This window comes from Manis pentadactyla, chromosome 13 (genome assembly GCF_030020395.1).
Source record: "Manis pentadactyla isolate mManPen7 chromosome 13, mManPen7.hap1, whole genome shotgun sequence".
Lineage (NCBI taxonomy): Eukaryota > Metazoa > Chordata > Mammalia > Pholidota > Manidae > Manis > Manis pentadactyla.
The window spans coordinates 52,069,755-52,088,081 of record NC_080031.1 but is presented as its reverse complement, the minus strand read 5'-3'; the positions used below and the strand labels follow the sequence as shown (position 1 = coordinate 52,088,081).

General features: G+C 37.7%; 1 non-coding gene across 1 annotated transcript; it reads right to left on the bottom strand.

Annotated features, from left to right (window-relative positions):
* Positions 1-17,576: 17,576 nt before the first annotated feature.
* Positions 17,577-17,740, bottom strand: LOC118920053 (U1 spliceosomal RNA). The gene has a single exon (XR_005027751.1). It is a non-coding gene; the product is annotated as a U1 spliceosomal RNA (small nuclear RNA).
* Between the last annotated feature and the right edge of the window lie 587 nt (positions 17,741-18,327).

Below are 18,327 nucleotides of genomic sequence, written 5' to 3'. Positions count from 1 at the left end.
ATTTTCTAAACACTTGTGATTTTGATTGAAAGTATTTTAAACTCATAACTTAATCTGGGAAAATTAGTTACCTTTATAGTAGACAGTCTCCTCAAACCTTTCCCATTCTTTCATTTTTTGGTGTCATTGTAGTTTGACACTTGTTAATTATACATTCTTAATTGTATTTAATATAAAAGTCGCTAAATTTTTAACAAGGAGTGTATGAATAATAATAACAGGATATAATTTTTGTATAGGTTTCCATGCATATGGGGATTTAGAATGATTTTAAATGAAATTTGAAGGACACTACAATAATAATAAAAAGCAAATAATCCACCTCCAATTTTGAGAAAGATTGATTCTATTATAAAAACTGTTGACATAATAAGATAAATGAAAATCTAGAATTGTTAGTCCTTTAAGCTTTTCATTTGCTTGTAATATCCCCATTTTAAGAAATTATGTTTAATTTACTTGTTTGGGAATGCTTTTCTGTATCTGAAATGTCTGCAATTTGTTGGTCTTTAGGTTATGATGCAAGAAGTTCTTAAGTCTATTTGATTTTTGTGCAGTAAAGTGGATCCTTGCGTATGGATGAGATTGGCCTAGTTTAAATGGATCCATATAGTTCCTTATAAATCTGAGTCTTAATCAGCTGTTAAATTTATAATGTATGATTTGATAATCCAAAATCGTTTTTATTCTAAATAGTTTTTAAAGGACCTGTTTATTATTACCATTTTCTTTTTTATTCATAGTACAGCAGGGGTTTTCAATTTTACTTTCCTCTTACTCTTCTCGCCCCTTTGTTCGGGTCTGGTTTCACCCTTTGTACATATTTCCTTTTGAGTCATTTAGTTCATTTTGTTAAAGAGACTGTGATAAAACCACTGAAATACAAAAATGTGTAGGACCTATGGGCCCTGATATTGATAAGGTTGTAATTTACTATGATGTGTCTTCCCTTGGTTTATTTTGTCAGTCTCATTAGCTCTACTGTAGCTAAGCTAGTCTAGCTTTTGTTTCTTTTGCCACCTGTTTGTTCTTTTGTTCATCCATCCATCCATCCATCCATTTTTCATTAATTTATTTATTCAGCTAGTTTTTGTTAATTGTTAATCTGTGCACCTAGGAAATAATAGAAAACAAAATACAGTTCCTATGGAGGCTTTTCTTTCAGAGTACTAACAGTATAAAGGATGAATTGGAGGGGCATAAAATTAGGGGAGATTGAATACTTAAACAGCCATAGGGATGGCAGAGTCATTAGGACTTACTGCCAATTAAATATGGGGAGAGTGAAAGGAGTTGGGTTTGGGATATCCAAAGTTTCTAGCTTATTTATTCATTATACTTTTATTACATTTCAGGCATGTGCTGAATACTAAAATGTGTAAAAAATAAGCCACATCAAGACTAAGACTATAGCAGGGAGAGCATATTGATTATGACTCGGATGGGATTGCATGTGTGGAAAAAGCGGAATGATGATAACTTCAGTTCAGGCATGTTGAGGTTAAGCTGTCTGTCAAATTACAAGTGGATATTCAGATAGAGTGTTCAAGAGAGTCATGGCTAGAGATACAGACTTGGGATACACCTGGTGATTGAAGTCATGGGCTACGGGATCCTTCAAAAAGAGTTCTTCATATTAAACTAGAGTGAGAATTGGAGGCTTGGGGAACAGAACTATTTCTACTAGTCAGAGGAGAAGAACCTATCAAGAAGAATAAAGCGGAGTAAACAGAAAGGTAAAGGGAAGCTGAGTGTTTCACAAAGCCAAGAGAATTTTCCAGACAAGAGTGTTCAGCTATATCCAAAGTTGAGGATCAGTAAGATAAGGATTGAAAAATTTCCACTAAAATTTAATTATAGTATTGTTGTTGACCATGTGGAAAACCATTTCTGTGGGGATCTGAATAATAGGTGAAGAAGTGGTGCCGCTCCATTCAGATTCTTTTTTAAAAAAGAACTTTTGGGCTTGTAAAGAAGAGATGCTAGAGAGACTCGAAAGGCAAGAAAGAGTAGGATCCATTAGCATTAATGGAAAGTTGGCTTCAGAGAGTAAGACAAGTAAATTAATGGGATATTTGTAGAGAATAGAGATATTCAGAGAGCTGTCTTCCTTCCTCTGGTATTTATGAACTTCATAGCAACCGGTTTTAGTTTTTTCACCAGTGTATTCAGTGCCTGACATATAGTAAGTAATTTGTAAGTATTTGTTGAATGATGGACCTAATAAAAAGAGCAATTTTTGTTCATCCCAAGTCTAGTCAGAGTGTAGCTTTAGAATTTAGCTAATTCTAGAAGCTTAAGATTTATTTCTGTTTTCTGACATTAAAAATTAAACATGTGATCAGAAACTTTAACCATCTAAACAAGTTAAAAAATTTTGAGAACAAAATATGCTGCATTACATTATATCCTATGTTTCTCATAGTACGACACTCCTAAGGTTTAATCTTTTGTCTTTTATAATGTATTTTAAGTTCTGCATTGGTTATTATTATCTTTTTTGATACTTTGCAGACAAATGTTAAAGATTTTATTTAAACTTTATGTTAATTATAAAGTTGAAACAACTTTTAAACAACATATTAACAGACTTTTCAGTGTTACTTCTTTGTGAATTGTACTTGTTCTTTTCTTATAATGTGAACATTCACTACCTAGTGTGAAGTTTATGATAGCAAGCATCTTATGTGCCACTCCATTTGTGGTGAAACTAATTTTAATTTTCATTTAATGCTTCATTTGATTTCTGTAATATAAGAGATCAGAAAGAGACTCAAGTCAAGGTAAAATATTCCAGTTGTTTGCTTTGGTAAGACCTAATAAATTTTCTATGTAGTTTTTTTTTATTTTAGGGAGAATCAGATAAATAAATGGGTCCAAAAGATTATATTTTGAGGCAAAAAATGCAGCCCCTAACTTTTGCTTTGAGAGTTCTCAGTTGCTTATGAAAGTTTCATTTTAGTTCCATAGGCATGATGTGAAATATAAAATGAAATTATAAAATATGTACAATACTATCTAAAGTGGTTATGCATTTTTCTTTTAGGCAGGGAAATGAAGAACAACTGCCTGAGGTTCCAATTCTTTTCCATGACGTTACATACCTTTTGCTCATTCAGATCTTAATGGTGCCACAACCCTTATGAAAAGGTATGCCTTTGTAATACAGGTTCTTAAATTATATAGTATATATGCTGAATATACTAAAAATGTTGGGGACCAATATAGCAGTCAGTCTGATGGAAATGTTTTGAGGTAAATGACATTATTGTTTACCTATTATTAGTAAATAGTAATCTTATATATCAAAAGAAGATGACAAGTAAAGGTATTTTTTCTCCCTTGTGGGTCTATTCTTTTCACCTTTTAGTCAATAATAAGGAATAAGAAAAGACATGGGGAAATGACTCTGAAAACCTTTGTTTAAAAAAAGTTATAATACAATAAAGTGAAAAATAGAGCAAACTGAGAGCCTTAATGCCTCTACCCTGTCTACATACCTACATACTTTGATATGAGTAGTCACAGTTATTTAAAATGTGATATCCCATCATTTTTAGTTATCATAATATTATGATGTTATATTATGACACCAACAGCATAAACATTATATTAGCAACATTTGAACTATTGTTCCATGGTCTTTATACTTTTCATTTTGAGTTGCTTACAATACTGTATTATTCAGCAAACTTGCAGGATACAAATTAATACACAGAAGTCTGTTGCATTCCTATGTACTACAACAAAGTAGCAGAAAGAGGAATCAGGAAAACAGTTCCATTAAAATTACATCAAAAAGGAGGAGGGAGCCAAGATTGTGGCGAGAGTAGAGCAGCAGAAATCTCCTCCCAAAACCACATATATCTTTGAAAATACAACAAAGAAAACTCTTCCAAAAAGAGAGACCAGAAGACACAGGACAACAGCCAGACCACATCCACACTTGTGAGAACCCAGCGCCTCATGAAGGGGTAAGAAACAAGCCCCAGCCCTGCAGACCTGAGCGCCTCTCATCCCAGCTCCCAGGGGGAGGAGAGAAGTCGGAGTGGGGAGGGAGAGGGAGCCCAGGACTGCTAAACACCCAGCCCTAGAAACCCGCACCAGAGTGCAGACACAGTACATGTGTGAGGTGCTGGCAACTAGGTAAACAGGACAGTAAGACATGTGAGCAGGTTCCTGCAGATGGCACACCTGGGACAAAGAAAAGCGAGTGCTTTCTGGAAGTCTTAAAGGGACAGGGACCCCACTGCCAGATGGAAGCATCCTGGGACACTTAGTCTAGCAGCAGGGAATCTGGGGAACTCTGGGCACTCTAACCATCTGGGCAGCAGGGAGCACGGAGGACCCTCACGGAGATAAATAGCCTCTCGGCTGTTACCCCTCCAACGTGGCTGCACCATATCGGAGGAGTGGCCCGAGGCAGGCCACATCCACAGCAACAGTGGAGATAAACTCCATAGTAGCTGGGCAAGAATCAAAAGCCCTTTCTGCACACAGCTGCCCAGCACAGGCCACTAGGGTTCGCATTCTCCCAGGAGAGGAAGGCCACAAACCAACAAGAAGGGAAGTTCTTACAGCCGTCACACGTGCCAGCTCTGCAAACTATCTCTATCACCATGAAAAGGCAAAATTACAGGCAGACCAAGATAACAGAGACACCACAAGAGAAGGAGACAGGCCTAACCAGTCTTCCTGAAAAAGAATTCAAAATAAAAATCATAAACATACTGACAGAGATGCAGAGAAATATACAAGAGCTAAGGGATAAAGTCTGGAGGGAGATTACAGATGCCAGGAAGGAAATTACAGTAGTGAATCAAACTCAGGAAGAATTTATAAGCAGAATGGATAAGATGCAAGAGGCCATTCTTGGAATAGAAACCACAGAACAGGAACACATAGAAGCTGACACAGAGAAAGATAAAAGGATCTCCAGGAATGAAACAATATTAAGAGAACTGTGTGATCAATCCAAAAGGAAGAATATCCATACTATAGGGGTACCAGAAGAAGAAGAGAGAGAAAAAGGGATAGAAAGTGTCTTTGAAGAAATAATTGCTGAAAATTTCCCCAAACTTGGGGAGGAAATAATCAAACAGACCATGGAAATACACAGAACTCCCAACAGAAAGGACCCAAGGAGGACAACACCAAGACACATAATAATTAAAATGGCAAAGATCAAGGACAACAAGAGTTTTAAGGCATCTAGAGGGGAAAAGGTCACCTATAAAGGAAAACCCATCAGGCTATCATCAAACTTCTCAACAGAAACCTTACAGACCAGAAGAGAATGGCATGATATATTTAATGCAATGAAACAGAAGGGCCCTGAACCAAGGATACTCTATCCAGCACGATTATCATATAAATATGAAGGAGGGATTAAACAATTCCCAGACAGGCAGAAGTTGAGGGAATTTGCTTCCCACCAACCACCTCTACAGGGTATTTTAGAGGGACTGTTCTAGACGGGAGCTCTCCTAAGACTAAACATATGTCACCAGAGAAAATAGAATCATAGCAAAGAAAGCAGACCAACCAAATACTAACTAACGGCAAAAAATAAAATCAACCACCCACTAAAACCAGTTAACGGAAACAAAAAAGAGCACAGAATAAAACAACCAACATATAAAGAATGGAGGAGGAGGAATAAGAAGGGAGAGAAGAAAACAATCTCCAGACAGTGAATATAAGAGCTCAATAAGCAAGCTAAGTTAGGCAGTAAGATACTAAAGAAGTTAACCTTGGGGGGTGGAGCCAAGATGGTGGCATGAGTAGAGCAGCGGAAATATCCTCCCAAAACCACATATATCTATGAAAATATAACAAAGACAAATCTTCCTGGAATAAAGACCAGAGGACACAGGACAACATACAGACCACATCCACACCTGCAAGAACCCAGTGCCTCATAAAGTGGCTGAGATACAAGCCCCAGCCCAACCCCCGAGCTCCTGGCTGTAGAAGAATAGGCAGAGCAGGAGGGAGACGGAGCCCAGGACTGCTGAACACCCAGCCCCAGCCATCTGGGCCAGAGTGCAGACACACTGCATGCACGGGGGGCCCTGGATACTAGGGAAACAGGGCAGCAAGAACAGTGAGCGGGCACCGGAGGCCTGGTGCTGGAGGACATAAAAAAAGCGAGCGACCATTTTTTTTTTTCTGTTTTGTTTTGGCGAGCGCTTTTTGGAAGTCTTAAAAGGATAGGGACCCCAATACTAGGGAAACAGTGCAGCAAGACTGGTGAGCAGATGCCTCAGGCGGGCGCTGGTGAATAAAGAAAAACGAGTGGCCATTTTTTATTTTTTTTATTTTAATTAAAAAAATTTTTTGTTTTTTTCATGATCGTTTTGTTTTGGTGGGTGCTTTTTGGAAGTCTTAATGGGACAGGGTGGGACACTTAATCCAGAGGTAGAGAATCCGGGGATCTCTGGGCACGCTAATCCCCTGGGCTGCAGGGAGCTTGGAGGCCCCTTACGGAGATAAATAGCCTCAAGGCCGCTCCCCCTCCATCGCAACTCCACCATTTTGGAGCAGCTGCCCAACTCAGGCCACACCCACAGCAACAGCGGAGATAAACTCCATAGCAGCCAGGCAGGAAGCAGAAGCCCTGTCTGCACGCAGCTACCCAGCACAAACCGCTAGAGGTCGCTGTTCTCCCAGGAAAGGAGGGCCACAAACCAACAAGAAGGGAAGTTCTTCCAGCCGTCACTCGTCTCAGTTCTGCAAACTATACCTATCACCATGGAAAGGCAAAACTACAGGCAGACAAAGGTCACAGAGACAACACCAGAGAATGAGGCAGACCTAACCAGTCTTCCTGACAAAGAATTCAAAATAAGAATCATAAACATGCTGACAGAGATGCAGAGAAATACGCAAGAGATATGGGATGAAGTCCGGAGGGAGATCACAGATGCCAGAAAGGAGATCACAGAAATGAAACAAACTCTGGAAGGGTTTATAAGCACAATGGATAGGATGTAAGAGGCCATTGATGGAACTGAAACCAGAGAACAGGAACGCATAGAAGCTGACATAGAGAGAGATAAAAGGATCTACAGGAATGAAACAATGTTAAGAGAACTGTGTGACCAATCCAAAAGGAACAATATCCGTATTTAAGGGTACCAGAAGAAGTAGAGAGAGGAAAAGAGATGGAAAGAATCTTAGAAGAAATAATTGCTGAAAACTTCCCCAAACTGGGGGAGGAAATAATCAAACAGTCCACGGAAATACACAGAACACCCAACAGAAAGGATCCAAGGAGGACAACACAAAGACACATAATAATTAAAATGGCAAAGATCAAGGACAAGGAAAGAGATTTAAAGGCAGCTAGAGAGAAAAAGGTCACCTATAAGGAAAACCCATCAGCCTAACATCAGACTTCTCGACAGAAACCCTACAAGCCAGAAGAAATGGCAAGATATACTTAATACATGAAACAGAAGGGTCTTGAACAAAGGATACTGTATCCAGCAAGACTATCATTCAAATATGATGGTGGGATTAAAAAATTCCCAGACAAACAAAAGCTGAGGGAATTTTCTTTCCACAAACCGCCTCTACAGAACATCTTACAGGGACTGCTCTAGATGGGAGCACTCCTAGAAAGAGCACAGAACAAAACACCCAACATATGAAGAATTGAGGAGGAGGAACAAGAAGGGAGACAAGAAAAGAATCTCCAGACAGTGTATGTAAAAGCTCAATAAGCGAGCTAAGTTAGGCAGTAACATACTAAAGAGGCTAACCTTGAAACTTTGGTAACCACGAATTTAAAGCCTGCAATGGCAATAAGTACATATATTTCAATAGTCACCCTAAATGTTAATGGGTTGAATGCACTAATCAAAAGACACAGAGTAACAGAATGGATGAAAAAGCAAGACACATCTATATGCTGCTTACAAGAAACTCACCTCAAACCCAAAGACATGTACAGACTAAAAGTCAAGGGATGGAAAAACATATTTCAAGCAAACAACAGTGAGAAGAAAGCAGGGGTTGCAGTACTAATAACAGACAAAATAGACTTCAAAACAAAGAAAGTAACAAGAGATAAAGAAGGACACTACATAATAATAAAGGGTTCAGTCCAACAAGAGGATATAACCATTCTAAATATATATGCACCCAACACAGGAGCACCAGCATATGTGAAACAAATACTAACAGAACTAAAGGGGGATATAGACTGCAATGCATTCATTCTAGGAGACTTCAACACACCACTCACCCCAAAGGATAGATCCACCGGGCAGAAAATAAGTAAGGACACGGAAGCACTGAACAACACAGTAGAGCAGATGGACCTAATAGACATATATAGAACTCTACATCCAAAAGCAACAGGATATACATTCTTCCCAAGTGCACAAGGAACATTCTCCAGAATAGACTACATACTAGGCCACACAAAGAGCCTCAGAAAATTCCAAAAGATTGAAATCCTACCAACCAAATTTTCAGACCACAAAGGCATAAAACTAGAAATAAACTGTACAAAGAAAGCAAAAAGGATCACAAACACATGGAGGCTTAACAACACGCTACTAAATAATCAATGGATGAATGACCAAATCAAAATGGAGATCCAGCAATATATATGGAAACAAATGACAACAACAACACTAAGCCCCAACTTCTCTGGAACACAGCAAAAGCAGTCTTAAGAGGAAAGTATATAGCAATCCAAGCATATTTTAAAAAGGAAGAACAATACCAAATGAATGGTTTAATATCACAATTATCGAAATTGGAAAAAGAAGAACAAAGGAGGCCGATGGTCAGCAGAAGGAGGGACATAATAAAGATCAGAGAAGAAATAAATCAAATTGAGAAGAATAAAACAATAGCAAAAATCAATGAAACCAAGAGTTGGTTCTCCGAGAAAAAAAACAAAATAGATAAGACTCTAGCCAGACTTATTATAAAGAAAAGAGAGTCAACACAAATCAACAGTATCAGAAACGAGAAAGGAAAAATCATGACGCACCCCACAGAAATACAAAGAATTATTAGAGAATACTATGAAAACCTATATGCTAACAAGCTGGGAAACCTAGGAGAAACGGACAACTTCCTTGAAATATACAACCTTCCAACACTGACCCAGAAAGAAATAGAAAATCTAAACAGACAAATTACCAGCAACGAAATTGAAGCAGTAATCAAAAAACTACCAAAGAACAAAACCCGCGGGCCAGATGGATTTACCTCGGAATTTTATCAGACACCCAGGGAAAACATATTACCCATTCTCCTTAAAGTTTTTGAAAAAATAGAGGAGGAGGGGATACTCCCAAACTCATTCTATGAAGCTAACATCACCCTAATACCAAAACCAGGCAAAGACCCCACCAAAAAAGAAAACTACAGATGAATATCCCTGATGAACGTAGATGCAAAAATACTCAAAAAAAATATTAGCAAACTGAATTCAAAAATACATCAAAAGGATAATATACCATGTCCAAGTGGGATTCATCCCAGGGATGTAAGGATGGTACAACATTAGAAAGTCCATCAACATCATCCACCAAATCAAAAAAAGAAAGACAATGACCACATGATCATCTCCATAGATGCTGAAAAAGCATTTGACAAAGTTCAACATCCATTCATGATAAAAATTCTCAGCAAAATGGGAATAGAGGGCAAGTACCTCAACATAATAAAGGCCATCTATGATAAACCCACAGCCAAAATTATATTGAACAGTGAGAACCTGAAAGCATTTCCTCTGAGATCGGGAACTAGACAGGGATGCCCACTCTCTCCACTGTTATTCAACATAGTACTGGAGGTCTTGGCAACGGCAATCAGACAAAACAAAAACATACAAGGAATCCAGATTGGTAAAGAAGAAGTTAAACTGTCACTATTTTCAGATGGCACAATACTGTACATAAAAAACCCTAAAGACTCCACACCAAAAATACTAGAACTGATATCTGAATACAGCAAAGTTGCAGGAAACAAAATCAACATACATAAATCTGTGGCTTTCCTATACACTAACAATGAACCAACAGTAAGGGAAATCAGGAAAACAACTCCATTCACAATTGCATAAAAAAAAAATACCTAGGAATAAACCTAACAAAGAAGTGAAATACTTATACTGTGAAAGCTACAAGTCACTCTTAAGATAAATTAATGGGGACACTAACAGATGGAAACTCTTCCCACGCTCGTGACTAGGAAGAATTAATATCGTCAACATGGCCATCCTGCCCAAAGCAATATACAGATTTGATGCAATCCCTATGCAACGACCAGCAACATTCTTCAACGAACTGGAACAAATAATTCAAAAATTCATATGGAAACACCAGAGACCCCGAATAGCCAAATCAATCCTGAGAAAGAAGAATAAAGTAGGAGGGATCTCACTCTCCAACTTCAAGCTCTACTATAAAGCCATAGTAATCAAGACAATTTGGTACTGGCACAAGAACAGAGCCACAGACCAATTTAACAGACTAGAGAATCCAGACATTAACCCAGACATATATGGTCAATTAATATTTGACAAAAGAGCCATGGACATACATTGGTAATTGACAGTCTCTTCAACAGATGGTGCTGGCAAAACAGGACAGCTACATGTAGGAGAATGAACCTGGAACATTGTCTAACCCAATAAACAAAAGTAAACTCAAAGTGGATTAAAGACCCGAATTTAAGTCAAGAAATAATTAAACTCTTGGTAAAAACATAGGCAAAAACCTCTTAGACATAAACATGAGTGACCTCTTCTTGAACATATCTCCCCGAGCAAGGAAAACAACAGCAAAAATGAACAAGTGGGACTATATTAAGCTGAAAAGCTTCTGTACAGCAAAAGACACCATCAATAGAACAAAGAGGAACCCTACAATGTGGGAGAATATATTTGAAAATGACAGATCCGATAAAGGCTTGACGTCCAGAATATATAAAGAGTTCACACGCCTCAACAAAAAAAAAACAAATAACCTAGTCAAAAAATGGGCAGAGGAACTGAACAGAGAGTTCTACAAAAAAGAAATACAGATGGCCAATAGACACATGAAAAGATGCTATACATTTCTAATTATCAGAGAAATGCAAATTAAAACTACAATGAGCTATCACCTCACACCAGTAAGGATGGCTGCCATCCAAAAGACAAACAACAACAAATGTTGATGAGGCTGTGGAGAAAGGGGAATCCTCCTACAGTGCTGGTGGGAATGTAAATTAGTTCAACCATTGTGGAAAGCAGTATGGAGGTACATCAAAATGCTCAAAACAGACATTTGACCAAGGAATTGCACTCCTAGGTGTTTATCCCAAGAATGCAGCAATCATGTTTGTGAAAGACCAATGCACCCCCATGTTTATCGCAGCACTATTTACAATAGCCAAGAATTGGAAGCAACCTAAGTGTCCATCGATAGATGAATGGATAAAGATGATGTGGTACATATACACAATGGAATACTACTCAGCCATAAGAAAAGGGCAAATCCTACCATTTGCAGCAACATGGATGGAGCTGGAGGGTATTATGCTCAGTGAAACCAGCCAAGCAGAGAAAGAGAAATACCAAATGATTTCACTCACCTGTGGATTCTAAGAACAAAGGAAAAACTGAAGGAACAAAACAGCAGCAGAATCACTGAACTCAAGAATTGACTAACAGGTTCCAAAGGGAAAGGGACTGGGGAGGATGGGTGGGTAGGGAGGGATAAGGGGTGGGGAGAAGAAGGAGGGTATCAATATTAGCATGCATGGCGGGGTGGGAGAAAGGGGAGGGCTGTACAACACAGAGAAGACAAGTAGTGATTCTACAACATTTTGCTGTGCTAATGGACAGTGACTGTAAAGGGGTTTATAAGGGGGACCTGGTATAGGGGAGAGCCTAGTAAACATAATATTCATCATGTAAGTATAGATTAATGATAACAACAACAACAAAAAAAGCAGTTCCTGTGTGGTGACCTCCAATGAGTTCTACACAATGGTATAAAGAGGATATAAAAGTGTAGGCAAATGGTCTGTTTGTGTTTATACAGAGGATCAAAGCCTTATTTCGCTACCCCAAAAATGAACTAAGATATGCTATAAAAAAGATCTTCCAACATCAGCACTCGCTGGAAGACTCATGCCAGAAGATGATCATCAAAGAACCCCTACAAAGATCTACGCGCTGCCACAGGTGTAGATGCACTCATCCCACCAGTTCCTGGACTTGCGATGGGAATGAAGAAGGAGATATCTAAGCTGGCCTGTGCATGCAATAAAACAACAAATTTGACTAGATCTATACTGTTGGAACTCAACCAAGAATTAGGAGAAGTGCAAATTGTAGCACTCCAAAATCTTAAAACTACAGACTATCTACTGTTAAAAGAACATATGGTATGTGAACAGTCCCCAGGAATGGGTTGTTTTAATTTGTCTGATTTCTCTCAGACTGTTCAAGTTCAGTTGGACAATATCTACCATATCATAGATAAGTTTTCACAAATGCCTAAGGTGCCTAACTGGTTTTCTTGGTTTCACTGGAGATGGCTGGTAATTACAGGTATGCTTTGGTTATGTAACTATACTCCTATTATGTTAATGTGTGTGCGCAATTTAAGTAGTAGTTTAAAACCTATACATGCTGAAGTTACTCTACAAGAAGATAGGTCAAAGAAATAATCAATCTTCCCATGTTTTCTTCTGCATGCTACTTCTATAGCTTTTCTTCTTCCTTCCTAATTAAAACCCTTAAATAGAATTCGTGCCTCATATCGAATTTACCGAGTATCATAATTCTTCCAAGTGGTAAAGATACCTCAAGACAAATGCTGGGCATAGAAGCTACAGGGCATAAATATGCAAAGAAATAAAAAGCTAACCATTTCAAACAATAAGGCTTCTCTCTCACCAACTTTACATTTCCCTATATCACCCCGGAAGATGACTGGTTAGCCAGAGACGGGTAAGATTCCTCAAGGGAGGAACAACCTAAGACAGGCACAGTCGCAGGGGGGCCATCAGGTGAGAAATTGGGGATCAACAGAGGTGAGGCTTAGAACCTCACCCCCCCTGTTCTGAGAGATATCTTCCACATACGTGGATGTTTTATTGTCCTTGTCTAGCTTGGATTAACACATAGTCTGCAGGCACACACCTGATCATCTACGTTTGCTCTCTTACAACACTAAACTATGTTTTCTACCTTTATCTTGTATCTACCTACCACTTCAGCATTTTATTAAAAATAATAATAATAAAGAGAGAAATGTGGTATCCACATATAAATCAAGTATAAAAATCAAATGATTATTCATATTTGAACTGTTTATAGTTCATAATGCATGAGCAAAACTGAAAGTTTCTGTGATGACTGCCCTTGTACTGTTCACCATGTAACTTATTCACTATGTAAGAATTTGTTCTCCATGTAAGAACTTGTTCGTTATGCTTCAGTAGATGGGAGACTGACGAAAATTAGGCTTGGGGTGGATTAATGGTTGTGCATTGAGCATTGACTCCCCTATACAGAATTTTATTGTTGTTAACAACCATTTGATCAATAAATATGAGAGATGCCCTCACAAAAAAAAAAGTAGACACTTCCAATTGTAAAATAAATAAGTAACCGGGATGTAATGTATAACATAAGGAATATAGTCAAAATATTGTAACAACTTGGTATGGTGATAGCTGGTACCTAGAATTATCATGTATATAAATGTTGAATCACTGTGTTGTACACCTGAAACTAATATAATCCTGTGTGTCAACTACCCTTCAATAGAAAATAATTATCTACAAAAAAAAAAGAATGCACTTAAAAAATATGTATATCATACAGTGTTGCTTAAGCAAGATTCGAGTTATTTTTCTTTCACACTAAAGAAATTAATGAACACACAGATAGTGCCTCTGAATTTAATCCCCTCTGACATAAATGGATGGTAAATTTCAGCCTTGCTTTGTACACTCAATAATTTCTTGTGGCAAATAATGTAAGTGGGATTCATGTCTACTAATGGAACATTTTTAATTGAAATTTTAACGTGCCTACTTATGTATAGTATATAAAGAAAAGCACAATATATAAAGGTGTCTGTAAAGCCTATGATCAAACTTCTGAAGATAATTAGCCCTGATGTATAATTTACTACTTCCTCAATTCTAAGTTGCACTTCTTTTTCCACATTTAACATTTCTGAAATCAAACTGGTCTTGTTTTTGGTGAGTGATTAAATTTACTGCTCATAATTTATTTTTTCTCTAAGAAGCTGCTGTTACCCTGGCAATTTATCTTGAGACATAAGTGATTATTGTATGTAGGGGGGTAGGAAATTTGTGTTTATCTAAACTAATTTGGCAAAACTAAAATTACAAATCTATTACAAAAGAAACGCGTGAAATAGCACCATCACACATGACCCTGCACCTGGGCTTCCCCAGGTCTCTCCTCCGCATCCTGGTCACGTGGCCCTCATTCTCGGCCACCACAGCGAGCATGGTGGTGCACCCCTCCATGCGGACACCCACCGCGGCCCCAGCCGGGTGCACTCAGCCGCCTGCAGCCCTGGTCACCGCGTCAGGGTCCTGACACCCGGAAAGAGGAAAGGGCGTGGGAGCTGCGCTGAACTTTTTTGAAAAATGTTTTGTGAGAAAAGTTTTTAAAATACCCAAATACTTTGTATTTCAAAGGGTTGAGCGCTCTGGGCTCCCTCAGGTGGCAGGGAGTCCTGAGCCTACTGTTTGTATCTGAGACAGATCCTCAAACAGCAGCCAGCAGTGTCGAGGGCTGTGGGTATGCTTAGTTCTTACAGTTTAGTTATATCTACTATAATTATTTCCAAAGTGTACATAATGACCCCCAGCCTGAAGTGTTTGTGCAAACGTCAGGCTTACATAACACACTATAACAGCCTTTAGTCTGACTTTCTTTTGTTATTTTGGTAAATTATTATGAGTTGCCACTAATACTTATTCTCTTTTTAACAATGAGTTTAGGATTAGGAAGATAAAACTCCGTTTTCAAACATCATCAGCAAGGACATCTTCCAGACTAATGATTACAATTGTCACTCTCTCTTGTATTTAGATGGATCGATCTTAGAAAAAGTTCAGTTCCAGCAATATGGCAAATTTGATGTATATATATTCCATGTTACAATTATAAACAAGGTAGGAAATTGACCACTACATTCCTACTTGTAATAAGAAAATATTTCTATTGTCAAATCAGTATCTTTTATAAGTCTATGGTTTAACATTTTACTTTTCAGAAGTAGTTCCTTAATAGTGATTATACACTCATCTCTTGGGTGTTGTACCTGCTTCTCTACACTTCTCCCTCAAAGAAGAGAGTATTAAAGTCATAATTCTTGTTTAAAGTATAATAATTAAAAATAACAATTTTCATTATTAAAATCATTATTGAAGTAAATATTCATAAAAATAGCATGGAAACCTAGCTCATGGAATCTTCTTAACTTCTTTCAATTATGTATCTTAACACTGTTATAAGAAAATTAATATTCTTTTTTGATTTTTGGTTCCATGAATTTGTCACTGGTTTAGATTCTGGTAAATAGCACTATAATCAGAATCATAACGGTTTCCCCTAATCCCTCTGATATTCCTTGGTAGCCACACCCTCACTGAATCCCTGACTCCTGGGAACCACCTGTCTCTTCATCATTACAGTTTTGCCACGTGGAGAACTCATTTGCATGGAATCAAGAATGTGGAATTTTTGTGATTGTTTGTTTCAGTATGCATAATTCTCTTGGTTTTCACCCAAGTTGCTGCACATAGTGGTAGCACATTTTTATTGCTAAGCAGTAATTTTTTATAGGTGTATCACAGGTCATTAATCTAAACATCCCTGAAGGTCCTTTGGATTGTTTCTTGATTTTGATGATTATGAATAAAGTGACTATAAATATTCACACAGATTTTTATTCCCACAAAATTTTTAAATTTCTCTAAAAATTCTAGGGGTGTGATTTCTGGTTCATGAGTATATTTCTACATTAGAAACTGAGCACATTTTTCAGAGAAGCTGTAGCATTTTTACATTACCACCAACAATGGGTGAGAATTCCAGGTAATGTACATCCTTACAGTCATTTGGCATTGTCCATATTTTGTATTTTAATCATGGGCTCATATGTTATCTAAAATGTGCATTTCAATAATGTATATTGCTATTGATCATCTTCATGTGCTTATTCACCATCCATTCATCATGTTAGTAACGTGTTCTTTTTTGGTGTCATTTATATTACACTTCCTGAATACTAGGTAATTTTTATATGTTCTCAATAGATGTCCATTGTCAGAGTGTGATTTGTTAAGACTTTCTTCCCTTGCATCTTATGAGTCATGGTCTTATCACCACCCTTTGCAGAGATCTATTTATTTGTTTCTTTTTATTGTGTTCAATATTTTTAGAGTCTTTTAGGTTCACAGCAAAACTTAGAGGGAGTCCCAGAGATTTCCATAGAGCCCCAAGCCCAGACCTGCACATCACTCCCCGTTACCAGCAGCTCCAAGAAGAGGGGTGCACTCTGCACTGTTGACACACTGATATGGACACAACGTAAACCCCTGACTCTGTGCTTCAAATTGTGCATCATTGTTGCTGTTATGCGTATCATTACAGGGTCATATGAAGTAACTTCACTGCCCTGAACATCTCCTGTTCTACTCAGTCCCCACCAGCCCGACACAGCCGTTTGCAATCTCCACGAATCAATCATAGTTAGAATTATACAATATGTACACTTCCAAAATTGGCTTTTTTAAACTTACAAAATGGCTTTAAGATTCTTTGGCTTTTGAAGGCTTGATATATGATTTCCTTCTACCATAATTAATATTCTGCCATCTGGACGTACCACCATTTATTTATCAATTCACCTTCCAAAAGTTGTCTTGATTGATCTCAAGTTTTCCATTGATGATTTAAGCTGCCCAACTATGTGTGTGCAGCTTTTCGTGATGACATGAGTTTTCAGCTCCTTTCAGTAAATGCTAATAAGCACAACTGCAGCATCACATGGTAAGGGTGTGTTAAGTTTTGTAACAAGTGGCAAACAGTCTCCCTAGGTGTGCCATTTGGCATTTCTGCCAGCAATGAATGAGTTCCATATCTTTGCCAGAACAGGACATTGTCAGTACACCAACGAGTGATAACTCATTATTGTTTGAATTTGCATTTTCCTGTTGTTATATGATGTGGAGCATATTTTCATTTGCTTATTTGTCTTCTGTATATCATACTTGGTATTGTTTTTAGGTCTTCGGACTGTTGTATAAAGTTTTCTTTGTAGTTTTAGGGAACAGTCCTTTGTAAGCTATGTCTTTTGAAAATATTTCCTCCGAATTTCTGGTTTGTTTTCTCATTACCTTGACATTGTCTTTTAGAGAGCAGATATTTAAATTTTAATGAAGTCATGCTTCAAATTAGTCATTTCTTGGGTTGTGCCTTTATTGTTGCTATGTAATTGAATTTTCAACTTTGATGAAGTATGTTTTTTAGTCCTTTTATCTATTTTTTTATTGATATTCTTTAATATGGGAAAGCGCGAACGCAATCCCCCATTACCAGAAATGATGCAGCCGAGTTTCCCACATTTGGGGAAATCGCAGGGGTCAGCACATCCGGAGTGCAGTGGATAAGCCTCACCCTGGGAAAACCACCTTCATGATCATTGTATTTCCTCTGCCAGGTAAGTATATTTTATCTATTTTGCTTTTGTGTCATTTTAAGCATTCTGTGTAGTCAGGTAATTAAATTTTTATTTTTGTTTTATCTTTAGTGTTACAATTTTATGGCTCCTTCTGAAATTTATTTGGCAGCCAGTCTCCATTTAATTGTTTTCTAGTGTCTTTGTCAAAAACCAAATGGCCACATGTGCAAGGATCCTTTCATGGACTGTGTACATTTGTCCACTGACCTATTTCACTTTCCCTTCATTAATACCCCAAAGTCTTAACTGTGCCTTCATATTACATTTGAAATTGGATAGACTGATGCATCCAAATTGATTAATTTTCAAAATTATTTCATATACAATAGTTTCATTGCCCAATCCACATAAGCATTACTGTCAGTTTTTCTGGATGTATAAAAAGCCAGTTGTGAATTGACAGTAATTGTGAGAAAGGTGTGGATCAGTAGGATAAGGAATGAATCTCTATTGTGTTGTTTCTTACAGTCCATGAACATGATGTGCATTTCTGTTTCATTCATTGTTTCCTATCTTACACCCATATTTAGAATTTTCCATCATACAGTTTCTGAACCTATTTAGATACTTATCT